This window comes from Mixophyes fleayi, chromosome 1, assembly GCF_038048845.1.
Source record: "Mixophyes fleayi isolate aMixFle1 chromosome 1, aMixFle1.hap1, whole genome shotgun sequence".
Lineage (NCBI taxonomy): Eukaryota > Metazoa > Chordata > Amphibia > Anura > Limnodynastidae > Mixophyes > Mixophyes fleayi.
In genome coordinates, this window is record NC_134402.1 from 259,535,320 (window position 1) to 259,558,760 (window position 23,441).

General features: G+C 43.4%; 1 protein-coding gene across 3 annotated transcripts in view; it reads left to right on the forward strand.

Moving 5' to 3' along the window:
* MOB3B (MOB kinase activator 3B) overlaps positions 1–23,441 on the forward strand; it is a 252,474-nt gene that overhangs the window by 207,605 nt on the left and 21,428 nt on the right. The window lies entirely within an intron of this gene.

Genomic DNA, 23,441 nt, shown 5'->3' on the forward strand with positions numbered 1-23,441 from the left:
GAGAAAACAAACAGTATCCAAGGGGATTGTTGCCCTTTCCCCTGCTTATAAAATATTTTCAATTATTGGTATTGTTGGCTGCTCTATATCCATAGTGAAGATTTGTTTGTGACTGTTGAGCGTTTGTCTGCTGTAAGGCTGAGTAGGAATATGTGGAGTACTGCAAGTGTATTTGAGGTGTAAATATAAACAGCAAGTGTAGTATTATTTTACTATAGATGCAGTCTATTTACTAGGCTGAATAATATACATGATATAACTGAAGTGATTATACAAGCATCAGTCCCACATGTTTGTTTTTGTCCTTAAAATAGCAAGTTAAGTATGCATCTGGTAGTCATTTTACTTAGCTGCCTCCTACACATCATTATGTTCTTCACAAAATCTCTCTGGATGGTATGGCTATGGCAGCCAGTTACACTCACAGACTTTCTGCATGTCATGTGATAGCAGAGGGGGGAGAAGGAAATTGCTGACTGAGCTCAGAGGGGCGGTCTATAGCCTCTCTGCTCACTACATCATGTGACTTGACAATATATTCTAAATTGCACCATGCTATTTAATAAGCTCTTCTATGACACCATCAAACTGTTTTCAATAATGTTTGGTAAAGCTTGTCTTTTCCTGATCACAGTAGCTCAATCAGTGTGACAGACAAGTATTATTAATGTTGCAATAGATATAAAGATTTCCGCGTAGCGTGAACTGCACTGTTCTGCTCAATTAATTAGGTAATCTATTACATGTAAACTCACAGCCTTGTTACACTACATAGCTGTGCTCCACCTAATTTCCAGGTACATTTTTCTGCTGGTCGTGGTCACCTAAGTACCTCCTGTGTGATGCAGCCTCTGCCGATATTGGCACACTACAATCTCCACCCTGGTTTGTTAGCTGACCATAAATCATGAGAACCAACTTTGAGTAAATGGGGAGTTACCAAAAGGGGAACAAGCAGGGGGGTCATATTTAATTAAAGAGAACTCCACTGAAGGTGAAAATGTCCTTTAAAGCTGCACTCTTAGTAAGTTATTAGAGTTATTATCATTCCCCAGTCTAAATTGGCTGCTCACATTGGCATGTGCGGGAGAACAAATAAGAAACTTCAGGCTCCACTCTTGAGGTTTCATGTTGGTTTGCACGGTCACAACACCCTCAGCGACATCACAGGGCCTGATTATCCAATAATCTGACTAGGCTGCAGCCTAGGACACAAGACTTTTGTGGGGGCACAACATATTTGAGGGTGGAAAAGTTTGACAGGGAGAGGTATATAAACTGAAATTCATTTTAAAATAGTTGTTCTCCAAAATAAATAGAAAACATGAAAGAAAAATGTAGTAAGGCTTTAATCTTGACATATTCCCATGGTAAAGACTGAAGATGAGCCATCCTTGTGTGGGCACTTGAGGATCTGCATTTAGGAGAGACAAGGACGGTGACAGGTGCACACGAGACAGCCACTCCACATCTTCACTGTCAGCAGTGCTCTCTCATGCCTCCATTCTGTTATACAGTTCTGATTTTAAGAGAAACAAAATGAATGACAAAGATTGCTATGAACTTTCTAAAAAGTGGGGTTTCAAAAACACAGGAACATAAACACATACTTGCCAACTTTCCCTGAATGTCAGGGAGACTCCCTGAAATAGGGGTGATCTCCCTCACTCCCTGAAGAGTCTGGCATTCTCCCTGATGCTGAGCCACTACAAGACATGTCTGGCTTCGCCATCTGTGGCATGATGACACAGTTCAGAAATTGTGTCCTATGTCCATGTATTGATGCCTATGGAGGTGGCCATTTTCATGGAGAACAAAATTTAATCAAAGACTTACAGGTAAGACAACATGACTTCAGTAATGGAGACAGAAATGTAAAAGACACTTCAGTCTCTAGAGATTCATTAGCTGCTTTTCTTTAACGCATAGTTGCCTACTCTCCCGAAATGTCTGGGAGACTCCCGCATTTCTGGGAGACCTCCCGGGAGAGCAGGGCAACCTCCCGGTTCTTTCCCCCCGCAATAGATAAATGACGCAAATATTGTGTTATCTTAGGCAAAATTATGCGATTCGTCAAGCCCCGCCCCCGCACGCCCACCTCCCCCGGGATCTCCCTGAAGCCAACGAGGAAAAGTTGGCAAGTATGCATAAACATGGTGTGGAGAGAAGGCGGGTGAAGGAAGGACAACTTATTTTTATTACCTACTGGGTATTAGCTTGGTGTGGAAGGTGAGGGAGCGCTACGAACGTATTAGCCTAGGGTGGGCTGAACCCTTAATCGGATCCTGATCACAGAGCCTGTCTTCTGAATAGCAGAACCCTGCGAAAATGGCTGCAAGGAGCACCAGAGCTCCACTGAGTGGAGTGGCAGGCAGGGTGATTTTTGTCAGTCTACCTGGGAGTGTATCTTTCTAGCCAAGACTGCAGAAGTTTTACCTAATTATAACCCTATAGCTTAGTTTTAGCTATAATTGTGTAATTGTGCATCAGCTCTGCCTACCTGCAAAGCTGTGTTGCTAAATAATATTGTAGTTAATTTTTCTAACCTAATATTTATAGTGTTTATAACATACACAAGACACAACATTTTATTCACTAACCACACTTCACATACTGTAGCAAAGAACTGATACACTGAACAGAATAAAACACAGGCTATAATGTAGAATTGGACTTGCAGTGATTTGAAGGTAATAAGCAGGTGAAAATGGACGTTTAAGACCATTACCATTAAACTACTACTATTCCAACCACAGAGTGAAAGATGTGGGTGGATATACGATGTGACTTTGCCGGGCTCAAGGTTATAATCATATGGGCTTGAATGCCTTTTAAATTGCTACATGATGTGGGTAAATTGGGGCTAATGGCACTTATTATATCAGTAGTAATAGAAAGTTATGAGGTATGTTTGTATAGGGGAGCACCTTGTAATACCTTTACACTAGTTAAATTCCCTTTTCCAAAGTCAGCTTTAGTAAGAAACAGATCATGACTAAAATATATAATCATGTACATGGGAGTTGCTTTAGCTATATTTAAACTTCAGCTTTATTCATTGCCTCAGGCGAAATAAAGTGGAAACAAATCTAGAGAGCACTGAGGCAAATGCCTGTAAGGTCTTTAACATATTGTACAGACTAAAGATTGACTGTTTCACCTGCTCTTCCCGAAGATCTTACAGGTAGGGTAAAAGCAGAGTGGGAAATTTGTAATACTGCAAACAGTAAGTGTAGTTACCCACCGGTGTTTAGAAAACATCACATGTCACACTTGATTGCATTTGTCATGTGGTGTGTAGCCAGGGCAGCACTTACGACTTTGCAGTGATTTTAATTTCATGTGGGTGACAAAGCTTTAATATATTAACCTGCTGACTGCTTGCTATCTGTGGAGTTGGCAACTTCGGAGAGACTTGCTAGGGGTGGGGCTTGTCACCCCATATTTACTTCACAAGTAAGAAGCTGTTGGCTGCTGCTCCTCCATGTCAACAGCCAGCTCTGAGTGCATAAACAACATTCTGTCACTCTTAAAGTGTACTAGACGTCTCCTCACCTAAACCTTGGCACCATAGGCGAGTCTAGATTCGCCTAGTAGTAGCACCGTCTCTGACCGTATGCAGGTTTTACTATACTAACAAATGCAAATTGGTATTTTTTTGTTGTTGTATTATCTTCTTTGTTGTTTTTATCCAGTGTTCTAGTTTATTGGAAGCTCCAAAGCTCTATTTCTGTGTTGAAACCATTGGGCTGCAGGTTTTCAGTCTGTAGGTCCACTTTGTTTCTAGACCCCGTGGCATAACTTCCAATCAGACAGCCAGAAAAAATCTGACAAATGACTAGAGGGTATTTAAAAGGAGGACAGATCCCACCAACGCCCATTCACCCACTGAGTAAAGCTAGGTACACACTACAGAAATTTCGACCAACTTTTTATGCAGAGCGATTTTACATGCGATCGATGATCCGATCGCTCGGTCCATGGACTGCATACACACTAGCCTTGTTTAGGACGATAAAGGGAAGAGCGGACGTCCCTTTAGCGACTTTTTACATCCATGTTGTCGTGAGCAATGACTGTAATTTCGTACTCACTGTTGTGGATCGGTCGGAAGTTTATAGACACTACACAGCGGAAACGAGATTGAACCGAAAATATTAAACGGTACGACCAACCAAATGAGGCGATAATCGTCCATTTGGGCAGACTTTCGACCATTGTGTCACTGCACTCACTGACCTGACTTTTGAACGAGCGGTCGTATGTTGGCTGTTTGAGCCAATCATTGGATGAAAACAGTGTATTGTGTACCCAGCTTAAGCAAGAGACTAGCAGCAAAACACATTTGGTTATATGCAACAATTTTTTATGGATTCAAATTGAACCACTGTCTGCAAATAGCTGAAGTCACCCTTGCACCTAGGCCAAGCAGTACTGTAATGGAAGTAGAAGTACAACTCCTTCAACAAATTAGATTAAGAAAGGAAGAGGACCCCACCAATATGGCATCCAGCACTCAAACATGTCTCACATTTTTATTATTATAATTTTTTCTTTTCTGTATAGGCCTACTTGTATATAATTTTTATATCTTAGATTATTTTTAATAGGTTTTTTTAATCTGATTTGATTTTATTCATTTCCACATGCTCCAAGGAGAAACCAACAAACAGAGCACCAGCAGGGACTCCAGTTGTAGTGCAGAATTACTCCAACCAACACCACCAAAACCATTTCAAGCACACAAGTGTAACCACATCTATGCTTGGAAATGCAAATAGTTGTAATATAAAATTCTAGTTCTAAGCCTTTTATGACATGGTCAGATACTAAATACATACAATGGCATGTGCTACAAATACATATTCACAGGTTGTATGTTATAACTAAAATAATAAATTAGAGATGGCAAAATGCCTTGATTGCAGAAGGAAGGCAAAAACTGTGGGTGTCTGCAGTGTCTGTTTCCTATCCATGAGCTGTCGACTAACAGCTTTAATGGGTAATAACATTATGCACAGTTGTTGCGGAGTATGACAATGGTCCTACAAGTAAGATCATTGTGTTTGTGCAATATTGATCTCTATTATCCAACTTTGCCAAATATGGTCAGGAATTTAGGTCACTCTTATCATTAAATCTGAAAAGGTAAATAATACTATTTAAATAAACTTCAACCCTTAACCCCCCCCCCCCCCCTTCACTTATTTGTTTTATTTAGCTATTAAGGGATGAATGACTAAAATATTAGTGATAGTGCTGCTAATTCTGCTGGCAGAGATTGCCATTCAGTAGTGTTGTCATTGTATCCTCACCCACAACACTCCTGTCAATGGTATTCAGGTGTCAAAATCCACACATGATACTTTGGGGCATGTCTTAGTGGTAAGGAAAATGTGTGAGATCATTGCAGTTATGGCTACATCTGAAAAGGACTGAAAATATGACATTAGGCAGACACTGCTCCCTAAGTGTGCCGTTAGCATGCACTGGAGGATAGCTAAAAATATATCTAGTAACCATATTGCCCTGTTTGTGAACAATGGAGAAAAACAAATTATTTGAAATTACAGTTCACCTAATGCATTTGTTCATACATGTCAACTCTCCCGGAATGTCCTGGAGATTCCCGAATTCCGGATAGGTCTCCGGGAGAGCGGGCAATTCTCCCGCATCTGCCGGCATGGAGGGGTGTATGGGCAGAAGGGGAGGGGAGGGGGGGCGGCCCATCGCGATTCGCGTCATTTTGGCCCCAACCCCAGAAACGTAATGCCTGCTTTGGGTCTTTTTACCACATACATCACTGGGAGGTGGGGCCAAAATGTTGTGAATCATGAAGCCACACCCCCCTTCCACCCTCCCTTCACACCCCTCTTCAGTGATCTCCCGGGGGGAGCCTGTCAATAGTAGGTAAGTATGCATTTGTTCTGTTATATTTTCAGTTATTTCTTTAGCTACCTGAACTAAACTGATAATGATTTTTTAAAATGTATCTGTTGCTTACACATATTAATTTTGGGCCGGACTATCAATTCAGTAGGAACTGACGGGTACCTCTTAAAAGTCTACACCTAAATAATTCTGATTTTATACATCATGAGAGCTTACAATCTAATGGAGCATTGCAGAAGAACTTTTGATTTCAGCTTGCAAATATTTGGGTCTTGTCAGTATTGTGTGCGTGTGTGCCCATGAGTTAGAAATATTTGCTAAAAGTACTTCCTGCTACGTCCTCAGGAGGCCCATTTGTCTGCATTTGTATGAAGCCAGCAGCTCACAGCTATGCTTTGTACTTGCGTGTGCCCTATGACCACAGAATTTTTGTTCGTAACCACAACTGTTTTTCCAGAACAGAAGTTTAGACAGTCAGTAGGAATCTTTAGACGTGAGCTTTTGTTTAGCTTCTGTTCATGACAAAAAAAAGAGTGGCTTCAAACGCGGAAGCCTTCTGGAACAGCTTAGATCATATTATCTTTGTCTTCACAGATTTTATATGTAGAAAACAAAAATAGCAGAGCAAACGTTGTTGGGCTCACTGTCTACCAATATACTTCACATAAAACACAACTGAAATTGGTTTATAAAAATACTACCATGGTCATTGGTGCAAGTAAATTACATGAACTGAGTGTATTGACCTATAAACACGGGCCACCCAGAGGTCCACTTATGTAGAACACAGCTTTTGTGCCAAGTTTGCGGAGTATTAATTTAGTAAGCTTCTTTTCTACAGAACATTGCACTTTTCCAACTGATTTATTTTGGTGAAACCCTCATATATGTACTTGGAAAATAGTGAAAGTATCCAAACTGGATTTGACTATTTTCTGCCCATCTGCAGTATGTAAAGGAATTCTCTTATTTCTTTAGTTAATGCATTGTATTTCTTACCTTATACTGTTTACAGTGCAGGACCATTTATTTTGAACCATTGATGCAAAATGATACTTACTGCCACCACCAATGATAAATAGACCACTTAGATTTGTTTGTGGGCATTCCAGGGTTAACTCTAATGCCACCACTGAAAGAGCAAGTAGGCACTTTGCTAACTCCCAGAGTTGCCTTACCTGAGATGCTGTTCCCTCCAGGGACCCAGAACTAACTGTAAAAGCAGATTAATATAAGTGGAAGGTCATTGGGATTTAAAAATTATTCTTTGGAGAAATGAATTATAATACACATATATTATTACTTTTGTTAACACTTTGCAAATGTAGGAAGTGGGGATATGCAATTATTTTGTTACTGGGAGCCAACATGTGGGGTGTTACAACCATCGGGAGACCAGTACAGACAAGGAATGTTACATTGTATAACAATGCACACTTTATACAATATATAAACAGGCAGTCAGTGAGAGTGGGATGACAGAAGGCCTACGCCGCTCATTGCTCTAAGCAGCTTGCAGTCTATCTGCAGCAACTGTTCTCCCAATATAGCAACATGGTCTAGGAGGCAAATTATTGATCACTGTGACACACCTCATAACAAATCTCACTAAGCACAAATACATATATATGGCAAAGGTTTGTTCTGAAAGTAATGTATTTAAATATCATACAGTGGTGTTATGGTTTTCAGATACTTTGAAGGGGAAACGAAATCTAATAAATAGATTCAGCATTTTGTTGTAGGGGGGGGGGGGGGTTGGGTTGGGTTATCTTGCCTTTCCTCAAATGCCGATTCATCTATTTACTCAGAACGTGATTTAAAGATTACTGCAACCATAGACCTGTGGATCTCCAACACACATCTGACGTTACTGAATTACATCAATAAACTCTTAGCAGCAATTTATTGTATGCTATCGCACGGGTTTTGTTTGCCTACATCACCTGTTTTCCTATCTATTATCAGTCCCTTTCTGGAGCAACATAACATCCCAAGTGAGTGAAGGGTTAATCGATGGTAGATGAATGATCACGTTTTTAAAAAAAAAATAAAAAAAATTGTGGGTACACAACCTAACGTGGTTTGCTGTATATGTGTATGAATTGTAACAGCATTTACCAGTCAACACATATAAATTGCAGAACTAATATATAAACACATAAAGATCACATAAAGTCAATACACTGTATATTATCATTAAATCACTAGACTATGTAGGTGTTATGTAGGTATGTTGCTTACAGTATTGTAATATTGTAATATTATAAAGTGTTTTGCTACACTAATTCAAATGTGTTAGCTATATTTCCTTCCTAAGAAAAAATATGGGTACATTAAACTAATACTTAACTATAAATATATATTAGACGTTCCTACTACTGATAAGTTACTTGCTGCCCAGTAAACCTATATGTCTCAGAAAACAATTATTCAGCACATTTGTCAAGCACTTGCAGATCACACTACCAGTACTCTTTGTTGCATTAAAGGATTGACTTCTGGCCCTCATGTTTTGTTTTTAGTGCATTTCCCTTGTGACACTGTTTCACAGATCCCAGCATGCCTGTAATTATCATCAATGCAATCAAGCAAGGTTCCTTTCATTCCTTTAACACATGTAATAACACATACGTTGCGTTATCCACATTACACTTCCAAGTTCGTACTTGCTCACCTGGTCTGATAGACATAAAATGTACTTACTATGTCAGACATTGTTTTCAAGGAATTATACATAGTTCCTTCTAAAGAACTAAGAGTAGTGCTCGCAGCGCCATTAACCATTCGTTGCTGTCAGGCATAATTCTAGGTGATAAGAGAATAGCAAATGTAGTCCAATGACGTGGCCGCATCACATGTCTTGTTTTATTAAATATTATATTCAACGGGGGGGCCCGAATAGCTGGAAAACTGAGCGGCCCGGGGGGCCGATGCCCCCCTGCCCCCCAGCCTAGCCCGCCTCTGGTAACACTAAAGAAGAAAAACGGCAAGGGAGAAAAATATGATATCTATAGACTTGTGAGTCTCACACTAACAGTAAGGAAATTAATGAAAAGTCAAACAAATTTCAAGATCCAAGGCAATATAGCAATATTTTCTGCTGGGAGAACATGTCAAACAAATCTAGTGGATTTTGTTTGGTTCTGTATCTAAAGTGATAGATCAGGATGGCTATAAATTATTTAGATTTTACCAGGACACTTGATACAATATCCAAATGAATTTAGAACTTGAAAATCCTTGGGCAAAACAAATGCGTTTGGTTTAAAGAAAATACAATGGACTAAAGTGTCCAATCTTAAATACTTTTTACTTGTACATAAAAATGCAAAAGTCTTAGTTGCACACATTTGCAAATATATGTTAAAGCCACCCGCCACTCCGCGACGCTTTTGCTAATAGGGACGTCCTAACTCTAAACAGTGAGTCCCATATATTTGGGCCATACATATGTGTTTTTAAATTGAGAGCTAACTTACCAAGCGGTACCCCAGAAGCCTCCAAATAGCAATCCAATGTCAGCACTCCCCCTCAGCTACTGACACCAACATGCCTCTCAGACAAATACAGAAGTGGAATTTGCTCAGTCTTTAAGCTGGTGGCTTAAACATACATTTGCAAATGTGTGCAACTGAGACTTTTGCATTTTTATGTACAAGTAGAAATGGCAGCTCCTTTGCTGGCTATAGCAGTATGCTGGGGGATTTCTCTATGCCATATTGTACATGTGTTGTTGGTATTACCCTCTCTAATAGCAGCAATGTATGCTACAATATATTTTCAAAGCCCTGTAATTTATTTGAATATCACACTTAATAATGAACAATGAATGCACATTTTATTCATCATCATAGAGTTTTACTTAGGTTATGTACACATGGAATCATTCAATGAACCGTTGGTACATCAGTTTTAGAGCAGCTTAAAATGCAGGAATTGTCAGTACCCTCTGGGCATTAATGCGAACACAGGGAGATTGGTAACGTATTGGTTTTAAGGTACGCTCTGCTGCCACCTACAAACCACCACTTTTATTTTGAGGTTTTTAGTCATGGTATCTAAGTTTTTGTGATGAAAGACCAATAATAGCATGATGTAAGTGCACTAATAAACGTTGGATATTATTTTGAAAAAACTGTGAACTTAAAACATTCAATTTTTTTATTCCAATTTAGTTCCACTTAAAATAGTGTTTTCATTTTTGGCAAATCTCCACACACAGTTCTGAAAAATCAGTAGATTTCCCAAAGAGGCTGTGTACATTGAGGGAAAACGGCTTACCTTTAGCCCAATGTTGGCTAACCTGTGACACTCCAGGTGTTGTAAAACTACAAGTCCCAGCATGCTTTTCCAATATATAGCAACTTTTTGCTGGAAGGGTGTGCTGGGACTTGTAGTTTTACAACACCTGGAGTGTGTCACAGGTAGCCAACACTGCTTTAGCCACTGCTTTTATCTTAGTAGTGCCTGAGGCAGTTGCAGGGAGCAGCCACTGAGTAAGAATACAGTCAGACCTGCCTGTGTGGTGAGTAATTCAGCTAATATTGCTGCCTTGTCTTATAGCAGTGGTTCCCAAACTTTTGCAGTTTGCGGCACCCTTAGAGTCTTCAAATTTTTTCAAGGCACCCCTCCAAAATAATTATTGAGCAGTCCTGTTTTAGAAGTAACTGGGTCAAAAAATTGTAATAAGTATTTAGGTCAGGACAGAAATACTTACTTATTTAGTTGTATGCAAAAATGCCCCCTCTGCATCCAGACACTCTGCCCTCAGGCACTCTGCCCCCTCTGCATCCAGACACACTGCCCTCTCTCACACTGCCCCCTCTCTCACACTGCCCCCCCTCCTCTGCCCTCTCTCACGATGTCCCCTTCCTCTGCCCTCTCTCACGATGTCCCCTTCCTCTGCCCTCTCTCACGATGTCCCCTTCCTCTGCCCTCTCTCACGATGTCCCCCTCCTCTGCCCTCTTTCACAATGTCCCCCTCCTCTGCCCTCTTTCACAATGTCCCCCTCCTCTGCCCTCTTTCACAATGTCCCCCTCCTCTGCCCTCTCTCACGATGTCCCCCTCCTCTGCCCTCTCTCACGATGTCCCCCTCCTCTGCCCTCTCTCACGATGTCCCCCTCCTCTGCCCTCTCTCTCTCACAATGTCCCCCCTCCTCTGCCCTCTCTCACGATGTCCCCCTCCTCTGCCCTCTCTCACGATGTCCCCCCTCCTCTGCCCTCTCTCTCTCACAATGTCCCCCCTCCTCTGCCCTCTCTCTCTCACAATGTCCCCCCTCCTCTGCCCTCTCTCTCTCACAATGTCCCCCCTCCTCTGCCCTCTCTCTCTCACAATGTCCCCCCTCCTCTGCCCTCTCTCTCTCACGCTCTGTCCCCCTCCACTGCCCTCTCTCACGCTCTGTCCCCCTCCACTGCCCTCTCTCACGCTCTGTCCCCCTCCACTGCCCTCTCTCACGCTCTGTCCCCCTCCACTGCCCTCTCTCACGCTCTGTCCTCCTTCACTGCCCTCTCTCATGCTCTGTCCCCCTCCTCTGCCCTCTCTCTCTCATGCTCTGTCCCCCTCCTCTGCCCTCTCTCTCTCATGCTCTGTCCCCCTCCTCTGCCCTCTCTCTCTCATGCTCTGTCCCCCTCCTCTGCCCTCTCTCTCTCATGCTCTGTCCCCCTCCTCTGCCCTCTCTCTCTCATGCTCTGTCCCCCTCCTCTGCCCTCTCTCTCTCATGCTCTGTCCCCCTCCTCTGCCCTCTCTCTCTCATGCTCTGTCCCCCTCCTCTGCCCTCTCTCTCTCATGCTCTGTCCCCCTCCTCTGCCCTCTCTCTCTCATGCTCTGTCCCCCTCCTCTGCCCTCTCTCTCTCATGCTCTGTCCCCCTCCTCTGCCCTCTCTCTCTCATGCTCTGTCCCCCTCCTCTGCCCTCTCTCTCTCATGCTCTGTCCCCCTCCTCTGCCCCCCTCCTCTGCTCCGCTGTCACGATCCCTCTTACTCCTCTGCCCTGCGCCAGCCATCAAAAAAAGAAAAAGCACAGAAACTTACCAATCCGCCGGGTGCCGGGACCCAGCAGCCTCCTCTCTCCCGCAGCTGTCACTGATGTCGATATTCACTGACCGCTGTGGGAGAGAGGAGGCTGCTGGGGCCCGGCGGATTGGTAAGTTTCTTAGCTCTTTCTTTTTTTTTTTATGGCTGGCCCGCGGCACCCCAGTGACAGCGCCGCGGCACCCCTGGGAGCCGCTGCGCACACTTTGGGAACTGGCGTCTTATAGCATTCTGCTAGTTACTTGAAACATTGATAAGTGAGTACTTTCTCAAGCTAAAATGTACTGGTCTTTTAAGTAGTTGTGTGTTTTACGGGCGGCACAGTGGTTAGCCTTGCTGCTCTGAAACCTTGTGTTTGATTCTAACCCAGGGTGCTATTTACATGGAGTTTGTATATTCTCCTGTTCATTAGGTGTCTTTCCGTGATCCAAAGACATAGGGGTAGGTAAACTGGCACTGGTGTGTATGTTTTGTGTTCCAAAAGTAAGGCACACTTATCAAAGGAAGAAAAGACCTATTGCTGGCGAAAATGGGTGTTTCATTTTGTAGAATTTGCTAATTAAATGACAGCTGATTGATTGCCATAGGCAGCATCTCCACTTTTTCAAACTTGCAGTTTAGTAAATATACCCTTAGTATGCAGATAACAGATTTTAGAGACCTAGGGGTAAATGTATCGAGCTGAGAGTTTTCCGGCGGGTTTGAAAAGTGGAGATGTTGCCTTTAGCAACCAATCAGATTCTAGCTTTCATTCTTTCATTTTGTAGAATGTACTAAATAAATGATAGCTAGAATCTGATTGGTTATTCAAACCCGCCGGAAAACTCTCAGCTTGATACATTTACCCCTTAGCTGCTGAGTTCGGATGGAGATTAGAAGAGGCAAAGCAGGTATTGGGAGATTGCAGTAGTTAATGTATGGAATGAGGGAGGATATGCATAAAGATGTTAGTGGTGTCTGAACAGAAACAGGAATATTTTGACAATATTACAGATTCAAATATGAAAGGAGGAGGGGATAAACGCAACCTTTTTGGCAACACGCAGAATCCACAGGAACTTTCTTAATTCAATCAACTGTGTTCCTAATGGTAATGGGCAGATACCATAAGGATTAGAAATAAAATATTTCATTAGCTCTTCTTGATCAGATCCATCCTATATGGCTCATTGTATTTTGACTATGTTTATCCAGGCATGTCATAGATTCCATAATTTAAAAAATGTTTGTGTCTTTTTCTACATTAAATTTTTGTGTTGACAAATATAAGAGTTTGGTTCTTGGGTTTCTTATAAATAGTACTTTGCAGCTTGCTTTCTCTGATTGGGATAATTAATGTTCCCTACATGTAGGAGACAACAGCTATCGTTGTATTGTGTGTATCTCTGTATTTGTGGCACTGAAATTAGATTGTAAGCTTGGCTGGGCAGGCACACTCTCTGTAAGCTGAGTTGGGCAAGAGAACTATAAATGTGCTGTTTTAAAAGAAAAAAAAACTTGTGAAAGAAGAGACTTGATACTAACTTGCCGAGTTGTCTGATGGAATAATGGAATGAATTGCTCCAGTTGAGTTTATAGTAGTTTATAGTGACTGAATGTACTGAATCCACTCCTCAGCAATGGATTTATCTGCACCCTGACACAAATCACATTACTATTAAAAACTTACAAAGGGATTTAAATAACGGTCATGGAAGCTATGAAAAATAGCTAGAGGTAAGGATTAAATAAGTTATGGTTAGATGGTTGTATTTACAATTCTGCTGCTGGTTTCATTTAAAGCTCTAGGGAAGTGTAACATGGCAGTATTCATGTCACATCACAACCTGTTTCTTTCTAGTTCTGTCATCAAAAATGTCTACAGGTATTTGCTGCTAGTTAATTAACTACAGTTACATTTTGTGCATTGTGAAAATGGTAATTGTGCGAGAAAATTATTTGTGGTCCCCTCCCTCCTCTTGTCCCACTTGTCCTTTCCTTTTAGAAAGCACTGATTTTATTTAACATATATTATTCATTGTTGTCAACTTATTATCACTGTGTCCTCCTCTACAACTGTAATTGTTGTCCTAATCTACCCCTATAATGGTGTTGCCAATGCCATTTGTGCTCCCACCTCCCATTATTGTTGTTTTCCCCTACTACATTGTGTAACTGAATTGTTGAATTTGTTGCAGTTACTATTCATATTGCCCCCCTCTCCCTCCCGTTGTCACTATTCTGCTCTCCTTCCTCTCCAACTGTAATAAGCTGCCTAGCGGTTGATATACTTTAACGTTTACCTTATTGCATTTACCAAGAGTTATATTACCTAATAAACTAAAGACACGCAGCACCCAAGGCTAAGTAATGTGTGTGAGGAACGAAGCCTGGCCCATCTGGTCCAATCCCAAAGAAGAGCTACTGTAGTACAATTTGTTAAAAAAGTTAATGCTAGGTATGATAAAAAAGATGTCAGGACACACAGTGCATTGAAGGGGCTGTGTAGCCACAGACTGGTCAGAGAGCCCATGCTGACCCATGTCCACTGCCGAAAGTGACTACAATGGGCACGTGAGCACTAAAACTGGACCATGTAGCTATGGAAGAAAGTGGCCTGGTCTGATAAATAAGATTTTCCTCTATATTCTGTGGATGCCCGGGTACATGTGCATCGTTTACCTGGGGAAAAAATGGCACCAGGATACATTATGGGAAGAAGGCAATCCGGCAGATGCAGTGTGATGCTCTGGACAATGTTCTGTTGGAAACCTTGGGTCCTGTCAACATGAGGCTGTTACTTTGACACATACCACCTACCTAAACATTGTTGCAGACCAAATACACCCTGATGGTAGTAGTTTCTTTCACCGGGATAATGCGCCCTGCCACACTACAAAAATTGTTCAGGAATGGTTTAAGGAACATGACAAAGAATTCAGGGTATTGACTTGGCCTCCATATTCCTCAGATCTCAATCCGATTGAACATCTGTGGGATGTGCTGGAAAAACAAGTCAGAATCATGGATGCCCCACCTCACCACTTACAGGACTTAAAGGATCTGCTGCTCATGTCTGGGTGCAAGATACCACAGGACATCTTCAGAAGTCAGAGTTGTTTTGGAGTCATGAGGGATGTATATGTGCATGTGTTGTGTGCGTGTGTGTGTGTGTATATATATATATATATATATATATATTATGTATGTGTGTGTATATTTATGTGCTGAACAGGCCATTAGGGAGGTAAATAGTCTCTCATCTACATGTGTTCAATATACACACCAACAGTATGCTGCAGAGCATTAGATCTTTAACCAATTTGCAACACTTTCCCTAGTTGCACATTGGGAGAAAGCTTTCACAAAAGCTGTAATTGTGAACATAAACACAGTTCATTTGAATAAGCTAGAGTCTGTCTCCTACTGTGTTTGCTTTTGTAGTTTGAAAGACAAATTCAATTCATGCATCTATTTGTCGCTTCTTAGAAAACATTGTGCTAAGTGATGTTTAGGAAAAAAGGAAAATTTATTCCTCAACACTTGTCTCTGTTTTCAGACCAAGTATAATATCTGGCACCAATGTCTTCAGTAATAGAATACCAATGTCTTGTTTAACGGAAAGCACAATATTGCCAACTATGTGAAACTGACTGAAATGTAACACAGGCTTATTACAATCCATGAGTGCTCCTCTTACAAACTGTACTGCAGTAACATGGCTGCCGCGTGTATAGTTATAAAAACTAAGAGCATGACCAAATAGTTTTACCAATGTTATCTATATATGGCCTAATTCAAGTTTAGAGAACTTTATTTACTAAAAGGTTAAGGGCAAAAACTAAATATACCTGGGCTAGATTTACTAAGCTGCGGATTTGAAAAAGTGGGGATGTTGCCTATAGCAACCTATCAGATTCTAGCTGTCATTCTGTAGAAAGTACTAAATAAATGAAAGCTAGAATCTGATTGGTTGCTATAGGCAACATCCCCACTTTTTCAAACCCGCATCTTAGTAAATCTAGCCAATGGCCTGTAAAAAATATTTAGGGTTAAAGCTAAACAAAATAGTGTAAGTATCCAGTGGTGGAACTACCTGTGTCGCGGTGACAATAGGACCCATATGGTGCCCCCACTTTGGTCTTCTGAGCATGAGCAGGGGTCAGCAAACGGGCAGTAAAGCACCATTCTCTGGAACATAGACCTTCATTGCTGGCTCCGTCCTTTCCCAAAGTTTGCTATGGGGCACAATGATAGAATGTTATGCCCCTGGATGTATTCTTAATTATTGATGAGACTTTGACCAATGTGAATTTTTTGTTTCCAGTGTGATCCTTAATTAAAACAACACTGAAATGTGATATTAGCACTTCACTGCAGAAATAGAAACACAGTCATAAAGTTTGTATGACTACTGAACTGAACTCAGATTAGAGTTCAGCAGGAAATAAAACCTTTGCATGAGGAAAACGATCATAGTGCTAGAGTTTAACTTCAGTGCCGTGATAAAGTTCCTGCATGATTAGCTCCGGTCATTGCGTGGTGCATCTCAAGCTGTATGTCTCACAGGGACACCATATGTCCTTTGGGGGTATACTTACCATGTGGCGGTTCCGTAGAGCCGCCGATTCCCGTTGCTTTCAAACCATTTTCTTAAAATGGCAATCTTCAAACAGCAATATTGTTAATGACAAAACCCAATGTGCTTTGGCTTTAATAAAAGTAACATTTTAAAAGATTACTTTGAAGCACTGGGAATCGGCAGTTCCGCATAGTAAATATACCCCTTAATGCAGTGGTTCCCAAACTTTTGCAGTTCGCGGCACCCTTAGAGTCTCCAAATTTCTTCAAGGCACCCCTCCAAAATAATTATTGAGCAGTCCTGTTTTAGAAGTAGTTGGGTCAAAAAATTGTAATAAGTATTTAGGTCAGGACAGAAATACTTATTTAGTTGTATGCAAAAATGCCCCCTCTGCATCCAGACACTCTGCCCTCAGGCACTCTGTCCTCTCTGCATCCAGACACACTGCCTCCTCTGCATCCAGACACACTGCCCCCTCTGCATCCAGACACACTGCCCTCTCTCACGCTGTCCCCCCTCCTCTGCCCTCTCTCACGCTGTCCCCCCTCCTCTGCCCTCTCTCACGCTGTCCCCCCTCCTCTGCCCTCTCTCACGATGTCCCCCCTCCTCTGCCCTCTCTCACGATGTCCCCCCTCCTCTGCCCTCTCTCACGATGTCCCCCCTCCTCTGCCCTCTCTCACGATGTCCCCCCTACTCTGCCCTCTCTCACGATGTCCCCCCTCCTCTGCCCTCTCTCACGATGTCCCCCCTCCTCTGCCCTCTCTCACGATGTCCCCCCTCCTCTGCCCTCTGTCACGCTCCTCTGCCCCCTGTTACACTCCTCTGCCCCGTTGTGCCCCAGCTGTCACCCTCCTCTGCCCCCTGTTACTCTCCTCTGCCCCCTGTTACACTCCTCTGCCCCGTTGTGCCCCTGCTGTCACCCTCTCTTCCCCGCTGTCACCCTCTCTGCCCCGCTGTCACCCTCTCTGCCCCAGCTGTCACCCTCTCTGCCCCAGCTGTCACCCTCTCTGCCCCAGCTGTCACCCTCTCTGCCCCAGCTGCCACCCTCTCTGCCCCAGCTGTCACCCTCTCTGCCCCAGCTGTCACCCTCTCTGCCCCAGCTGTCACCCTCTTTGCCCCAGCTGTCACCCTCTTTGCCCCAGCTGTCACCCTCTCTTCCCCAGCTGTCACCCTCTCTGCCCCAGCTGTCACCCTCTCTTCCCCAGCTGTCACCCTCTCTTCCCCAGCTGTCACCCTCTCTTCCCCAGCTGTCACCCTCTCTGCCCCAGCTGTCACGCTCTCTGCCCCAGCTGTCACGCTCTCTGCCCCAGCTGTCACGCTCTCTGCCCCAGCTGTCACGCTCTCTGCCCCAGCTGTCACGCTCTCTGCCCCAGCTGTCACGCTCTCTGCCCCAGCTGTCACGCTCTCTGCCCCAGCTGTCACGCTCTCTGCCCCAGCTGTCACGCTCTCTGCCCCAGCTGTCACGCTCTCTGCCCGTTACACTCCTCTGCCCCGTTGTGCCCCAGCTGTCACCCTCTCTGCCCCAGCTGTCACCCTCTCTGCCCCAGCTGTCACCCTCTCTGCCCCAGCTGTCACCCTCTCTGCCCCAGCTGTCACCCTCTCTGCCCCAGCTGTCACCCTCTCTGCCCCAGCTGTCACCCTCTCTGCCCCAGCTGTCACCCTCTCTGCCCCAGCTGTCACCCTCTCTGCCCCAGCTGTCACCCTCTCTGCCCCAGCTGTCACCCTCTCTGCCCCAGCTGTCACCCTCTCTTCCCCAGCTGTCACCCTCTCTTCCCCAGCTGTCACCCTCTCTGCCCCAGCTGTCACCCTCTCTGCCCCAGCTGTCACCCTCTCTGCCCCAGCTGTCACCCTCTCTTCCCCAGCTGTCACCCTCTCTTCCCCAGCTGTCACCCTCTCTTCCCCAGCTGTCACCCTCTCTTCCCCAGCTGTCACCCTCTCTTCCCCAGCTGTCACCCTCTCTTCCCCAGCTGTCACCCTCTCTTCCCCAGCTGTCACCCTCTCTTCCCCAGCTGTCACCCTCTCTTCCCCAGCTGTCACCCTCTCTGCCCCGCTGTCACCCTCTCTGCCCCAGCTGTCACCCTCTCTTCCCCGCCTGTCCTGTCACCCTCTCTTCCCCGCCTGTCCTGTCACCCTCTCTTCCCCGCCTGTCCTGTCACCCTCTCTTCCCCGCCTGTCCTGTCACCCTCTCTTCCCCGCCTGTCCTGTCACCCTCTCTTCCCCGCCTGTCCTGTCACCCTCTCTTCCCCGCCTGTCCTGTCACCCTCTCTTCCCCGCCTGTCCTGTCACCCTCTCTTCCCCGCCTGTCCTGTCACCCTCTCTTCCCCGCCTGTCCTGTCACCCTCTCTTCCCCGCCTGTCCTGTCACCCTCTCTTCCCCGCCTGTCCTGTCACCCTCTCTTCCCCGCCTGTCCTGTCACCCTCTCTTCCCCGCCTGTCCTGTCACCCTCTCTTCCCCGCCTGTCCTGTCACCCTCTCTTCCCCGCCTGTCCTGTCACCCTCTCTTCCCCGCCTGTCCTGTCACCCTCTCTTCCCCGCCTGTCCTGTCACCCTCTCTTCCCCGCCTGTCCTGTCACCCTCTCTTCCCCGCCTGTCCTGTCACCCTCTCTTCCCCGCCTGTCCTGTCACCCTCTCTTCCCCGCCTGTCCTGTCACCCTCTCTTCCCCGCCTGTCCTGTCACCCTCTCTTCCCCGCCTGTCCTGTCACCCTCTCTTCCCCGCCTGTCCTGTCACCCTCTCTTCCCCGCCTGTCCTGTCACCCTCTCTTCCCCGCCTGTCCTGTCACCCTCTCTTCCCCGCCTGTCCTGTCACCCTCTCTTCCCCGCCTGTCCTGTCACCCTCTCTTCCCCGCCTGTCCTGTCACCCTCTCTTCCCCGCCTGTCCTGTCACCCTCTCTTCCCCGCCTGTCCTGTCACCCTCTCTTCCCCGCCTGTCCTGTCACCCTCTCTTCCCCGCCTGTCCTGTCACCCTCTCTTCCCCGCCTGTCACGTCACCCTCTCTTCCCCGCCTGTCACGCTCCCTTTCTCCTCTGCCGTGCGCCAGCCTTAGAAAAAAAAAAGAAAGAACACATAAACTTGCCAATCCTCCGGGCGCCGGGACCCAGCAGCCTCCTCTCCCCGCAGCTTGTTACTGACGTCGATATTCAGTGACAGCTGCGGGAGAGAGGAGTCTGCTGGGTCCCGGCGCCCGGAGGATTGGCAAGTTTCTGTGCTTTTTTCTTTCTTTCAATGCTTGGCCCGCGGCACCCCAGTGACAGCGCCGCGGCACCCCTGGGAGCCGCGGCGCACAGTTTGGGAACCGCCGCCTTAATGTCTATTCTTGCATTACATAGCATCCTAACATGGTGCATATAATTACTAAAAATATATGTATATTGTATATCCCTAATAACCACATTATTATACCTAGAACACTTTATATCAATGGTGCCCACACATGTACCAACTTGTGACCAACAGATCTGACTAGAAGTGCTCAACAAATTTTCCATGTTAATTAACTGTATAATAAGTTACAAAAGCACAATGTTATAAAAGTGTGTTTCCCCCAAATTTCATCTATTTGTGTCTATGTAACATGCAAAAAAGATATTCATTCCTATATGTTGCCAAAATAATGTCAAGTGGTTAAAATGTTATTTCAAATGTAAAGTTAGTTGTGATAAGCATCTCAGAAATGTTGTAAGAACCAAATGTCTTGTAGCCTAGTAAACCGTGTACGTGGGCCCATTTACATTAGAAAGTGCTTTTTGAACCAGATACAACTGAAAGATATAATTTGTGTTAAATTAATGTACCCAACACTCTTAACTTTATTTCTCATGTATCACCCCCCTTTGAAAGTTTTGCTTCTCTGAATGAGGATAGCCTTTCAAAATCTATATGTATATTTTACTATATTGGGGTATATTTATTTTAAATAATATAAATGGGTTTTATCCCTTTTTAATTTTGAGTTTAAATATCTTTCTCGCTGATGTGCAGCCATTACTAGGCTGCAGAATGTTTGTGTTCTTGCTCTGACTGAGTTGGATCAACAAGAACCTGCGCATAATATATAATCACAGATTAACCTTCTTCTTTATATTTCCAGCCACACGCTAAGCACAAAGCACATAAGCATTTCTTTGAATGTGGTAGTGGAGCTTCATTTAGATTATTTACCTTCTCTTACTGAGCAGGTGAAGCAGATAAAATATACTGTGACTTGATCCCATAGTATGTTCTTTTCCTTGTTAACAACATGTCAACATGTTCATAACAGTCTGTGCTTACATTTATATGTACATGATCTTTATGGGTGTTTATCTTTGCAGTTTCTGTAGTGTTGCGGGCTATAGATTTTTCACTTGCCAATACTTTTGTACATAATCTATTTTATTGACTTTTGAAACCCACAGAATACAAAAGCAATATAAACTATCTGATAACACAAAGTACAAAATAAACTGCAAACAACTACATTTTATGAAAATCCCAGAGTATTTGTGGATTTGTCGCTGCGCCACTTCATGTACTTGGTTCCTGTAAAATCAAATATGTAACTGTTTTACGGTTATTGTTTGTGTGTGGTTGATATTGGTCAGGAACAAAATGAATCACTTGCTGGACATATACAAAATGTACATGTGATGGTGTAAACACAATATGTAAATATAGAAATATTAGAATAGAAATATGAAGAAATATTTTAACAAATTTAGAGTTCTTATCAAAAAATGAGTTGCAAATGTGAATCACAAATAACCCGCACTTCTGGTTTTCCTTGATGTGAAGCTTTTAAAAGTGCATTATTCCAGAGGATCCATTCCGTCCGTTTCTACCAAAAACCAAAGAAAATATGAACATAGTATAGTAGATTTTAAATATATACAGATACGCCCTTGCTGCGTGATATAAAACAGAAAAGTGAAAAATCTAAACTTCCAGACTAAAGTACACCACCAATAAGAAACAACCAAGGTCCAATACCCTCTTGTGGTTGCACTTACTAGATTTATATCTTTCACACTAACCTGCTTGTGTAATGGGAGGAGTCACCAACCTAGTGCCGCCCCGCCCCTTTTGGTGACTATGGAAGTGGCCCCAAGAACTTGCTGTACTGTGGCCTGAAATTTCTCTTGACAGCCCTGACGGTTGTAGTGAGGTATATGGCCAGTAAGTAATAATTAAAAATAAATAACAATCCCAAGTGCCCCCATTCCCTGTTGGTGCCCCTGTTATTGTGGGAGGTCATTTACAACACTGCACCTGGACGCATGTGACTACTATATGAACCAATATATTTACATAAACTCAGAACATTGGCCAGCCCAGCTCAGCATTAACCTATGAAATGCTTAATAAAGTGTCTTTAGTGCAAACCAAGTGCAAGATTGGATTTCTCTGTATTGTCAGTTTCATAATGGGATACCAAAGTGATACCGATTTATGTATATCTTACTTCAGTTATCCAACATCATCAGTTATTTATATAGCGCCACTAATTCCGCAGCGCTGTACAGAGAACTCATTCACATCAGTCCCTGCCCCATTGGAGCTTACAGTCTAAATTCTCTAACATACACACACACAGACCGAGAGAGAGAGACTAGGGTCAATTTAGATAGCAGACAATTAACCTACTAGTATGTGTTTGGAGTGTGGGAGAAAACCGGAGCACCCGGAGGAAACCCACACAAATACGGGGAGAACATACAAACGCCACACAGATAAGCCAATGGTTGGGAATCAAACTCATGGCCCCAGTGCTGTGAGGCAGAAGTGTTAACCACTAGGCCACTGTGCTGGAATAAATATATTGTAGCAGCCAATATGGATTTTATACAAAACCCAGTACCTTTTGTAGTGAAATAAAAAAAAAACCCAGCAGGGACACCTTTATGTGAACACAATTTTTAATTTAGAGGAAAGATAGAATTCCTGCTGTATATACTTTTTATAGTCAGCATTATTCAATTCCGTTTTAACCAAGTTTGAATTGAACTGTTTTATGATTTATAGGCCAAGTCGTTGAAAGTAATAGCTGTGTTGGAACCTGTCTTGTTTCTTTTTGCTCTTATTTTTTCTGCTGACTTCATCATTTTTGTTGTAACGTTCAAAATCCTGTAAGTACCCTTAGCTCATTACTTACACAGAGACATGTTTCATAAAATCATTTTCCGGCAAGTTGGTAATTCTGTATTGATTTCTACTGAAAACATGAGCATGTGATAAGCTTGTGCATTGTTCCATATCATTAATGCTTTTACGCAGGTTAGTTGTTTGTGGCAGACATTAAATGGAGTGGGGGGGACGGTCGGACAGTAAAACATGTGCAAAGACAGATGCTGACACCTTTAAGAATTTTATATAAAGATTATTTAATTATTAAGGGGGTGGGGGGTTACTTATATAGTGCTGTAAGCCAAGCAACCGATCTGTAGCAGTGTAAGGGAATGTTTTTCAATGCTTTGGACTATTGCACTTTGTATTTTTAAATGAATACCAGAGTGACTCAAATACAGTGATGACGGTAAGTGGAGGAAGATTGATTATATTTTGTGTAGATGTTTGTAATTTGCAATGGTTGACCTTCAACTTGCCAAAAATACATGGTTATCTTTAAAGTATCATATTTCTTACTAAGAACGAAAGTGACTGCTCAGAGTGTTTCCTCTCATTCATGTGCAAACCACGCCAGAAAGGGGAATAGCTTAAAAATAAGCGTCTATGGAATACATGTTTGGGATTAGCTGCAGTTACTTAGCGTGACTGGTCATGTTTGGCATCTTTGGCATCATTGGAGTTCCTTGAAATTGTTTTGAAATTGTTGAACTGGGCTGATTTGGGCAAGCGACAATATAGGTCTCCATTTACAACGACCTAAATGATATTTTAATTTTTTTATATTTTCCATGTATTCCAAAACAGAAAACATTAAACTTTGTTTTATTATTCTCCCAGATTTACAAATGTGTAT